Source organism: Microtus ochrogaster, assembly GCF_000317375.1.
Source record: "Microtus ochrogaster isolate Prairie Vole_2 chromosome 14 unlocalized genomic scaffold, MicOch1.0 chr14_random_2, whole genome shotgun sequence".
In the NCBI taxonomy this organism is placed as follows: domain Eukaryota; kingdom Metazoa; phylum Chordata; class Mammalia; order Rodentia; family Cricetidae; genus Microtus; species Microtus ochrogaster.
In genome coordinates, this window is record NW_004949097.1 from 15,847,882 (window position 1) to 15,850,998 (window position 3,117).

The 3,117-nt window shown below is 42.8% G+C and overlaps 1 pseudogene; it reads right to left on the reverse strand.

Annotated features, from left to right (window-relative positions):
• Nucleotides 1-1,714: 1,714 nt before the first annotated feature.
• On the reverse strand, nucleotides 1,715-2,106 carry LOC101988001 (annotated as a pseudogene).
• Nucleotides 2,107-3,117: the final 1,011 nt, after the last annotated feature.

Below are 3,117 nucleotides of genomic sequence, written 5' to 3' on the forward strand. Positions count from 1 at the left end.
CTGCTTGAGTAAAAAAACAGCAGCAAACTGAACAGGACAGAGAACTTATATAGAGTCTCTTGGGAAGAGGGTAGAACTATTCAGGGTGGAGCTTTACAGGGTGGAGATTGGTGGGATTTTGCATCCAGAGACTGTGATTTTTACTCAGTAGGATGGGGGCAGGTTAGAATATACTGTGGGTGGAACCTGGCAGTTAGAAGTTTTTGGAGGAGGGTCCTGGACACTCATGTGGCTTGAGGGGCTTACAGATATATCAGTCAATTAACATGAACTTAGTTGCTACAAGTGTTTAAAAAATCAGCAGCATTGTTTGAGGAAGCCCAGAGGGCAAATCTATTGGGATTTAAATAGTATCCAAAAAGTATCCTGGTACAATATGCAGATGACCTCCTCATAGCTTCCACCACTCAGGAAAATAAAGATAAACAACAAAAGAGCTATTAGAGATTTTTCAAACCCTGGGATACAGTTCCAACCAGGAGATTTGGTTTGGATAAAGAGAATCCCTTCCCAGACCTCAGAACCTATCTGGAAGGGAATCCACCCGGCCATTGTCACCATCCCAAACACTGTCAAAGTAGCTGGCCATGCCTTGGATGCATCACTCTCAATTGAAGGAGGCCATGGAGAACAATGGCTGATTGACCACCACCAGAACCTCTGACCTCTAAAGATAAGGCTGACCTGAGTCCCCTAAGTGTGGGTGTCATATTTCTTTTCTTCCTCCTCCCTGGGGGTTGGACCTATAACCCATACAGTTCAGAAAATTGGGTATTTGAACTGAGATAGACAGAAAATGGAAAGATTCTCTTTAACTTAACTTTGGATGGCCAACCATCTCTCCAGGTAGATCTTTGTACCCTCATGATCCTGCCTGTTAGGGGACTAGGGTGAAAAGGTCTAAGGATGGATTGCAGCCCTATTGCTATGGAGAAGGAAATTCAAGACCTCCAGTTCTATGTATGTCCTACAAATGGTTCATCCTCCTGTCAAGGAAATGGTAATTATTACCGTGTTGACTAGGCTTGTAAAATAGAATACTCCTGGGAACACATAGAAAGGGAGAAACCCCTTCAACCTTTAATATTGAAATATGTATCCCCATGATCATTAAGGTAAAGGCCTGTATGTCTATAGGTAACCAATATTGGGTCACAGGGATAAAATGGGCAATTTGGCTTTATTCCACTGGACAGTACTCAGGGGATTCATTTACCCAGAAAAAATACACACCCAAGAGGGTGACTCCCACAAGGCCCAATTCTGGTATGTTCCTCCTAATCACAATCCTAAAGGAGAACCAAAGCTCTAGAGATCCTACCCCATTTCCCATGCTTGTCTTGTCTACCAGAGAGCCTAGACTCACACCCCTGTTTCAGTCAAAGCCTTTTCTTCCGTGCTAGACATGCTATGAAAGGTCTGTTGCTTTTTAAACACTTCTGATCCAGAATGAGGGCAAGACTTCTGACTATGTCTGGATCCACGGCCACCTTTCTCTATAGGAGTAGGATCCAAACCAAACTCTTTCCAATTGAACACTCTACCAGTTTTGAATGAGAACAGCCTAAAATTTCATTACAATGCCTGCAAGAAGTTACTTATATCATGTCTTCAGATTATAATCTTGCTTTCTCTCACCATATGAAAAGGAATATTCCTTATATTTGAGGAAACAAATGCTTCTTAGGGGACTGCATATTCTTTTTTTTTTGACCTTTATTAAAAAAGCCGCACGTTTATTTCGCTTTCTGACTCTGCGCTTGTGCCTTCAACACTTTCACAACAATTTTCTGCTCCTCAATAAGGAAAGCCCGCTTGATCCTGTCACGGACACACTTGGCACACATGGAGCCACCATAGGCCTGGCTGACATGCTTCTTTGTCTTAGACAATCTCATGAGGACAGCACGAACCCCTCGGAGTCGGCCTGGGCACACACCGCATGCTGATTTAGGTGCTTTTCCAACCTTCTTGGTGTAAAGGTAAACAATCCTGTTGCCAGGGGTTCGAGACAGCCTAGTTTTGTTGGAGGCTGTGTTGTAGGAGAGCCTACGACGGTATGTCAAACGCTGGACCATCCTGAGTGCCTCTAAGCACCGTCCCCGGAAGAGCTGCATATTCTTTTATGCCCCTGAATCTACCTGGCCTGCTTATACTAATGGTTTGACTAGATGTGCCTTCTCCAACTCATTGGAAAGTCATACCTCCAGTTTATGTATACTGGTCTATGTTATTCCCAAGATATGCTATCCTACATTAAAGACATTATATATCTATAGTGAAGAGGGGAGAGCTCATATTGACCCTGACTCAATGTTAACAAGGGTTAATTAAGCCCCAATTCTTGTCCTGATTTGAGAATGGGCAGGAATAGTTAGCACAACTGCCATAGGAACCTCAGCATTTATTGTTTGAACCAAAACTTTAGGGAACTAATTTCCCAGGTAGACTTAAACCTAAGCCATTTGGAGAATTGTATTTCTAGGTTAGAGAGTCAAGTTGACTCCTTCATACACAGAGGTAGTCTTTTGTTTGTTTGATTTTTTGTTTTGTTTTGTTTTTGCTTTTCAAGAGAGGGTTTATCGAAGGTGAGATTGTAAGGTTGGGTGATATATTGTAACTGTTTAATGATGATAATGATGGTGGAGGGATTAGATGTACAAGCTTCTAACCTTTTTTCTATGACAGAGAGAGAGAGAGAGAGAGAGAGAGAGATCACTTAATGGGAAAGTTTCTATGCAGCAACCTCCGGTAAAGGATGAAAAGACCACCTCAGCTAAACTGTCCCCCTCCTCTGGGAACCAGGAACCTGATAATCACCCACGCGTGCACTAGAAACTTTGGGTACTTTCCCCTGGAACTCTCCATCCCGTTTGTAGTTTTTCTTCAATAGACCCAGTTCTTCAATAGAACTGGGGCAAAATGACCAGCAGATGACCTTCAGATAGATGTTTCTCCTTGTTTAACCAACCCAGCAATCACCATAGCAACGATCCATCATAGTTAGCTGACCATTAAACGAGGTAGTCACAACAGCTGATAAATGACTTCTGTACCTTCCCCCTTTTGATTCTGCATTCCCCCTTTTGATACTGCATTCCCCCTTTTTGGTTCTGA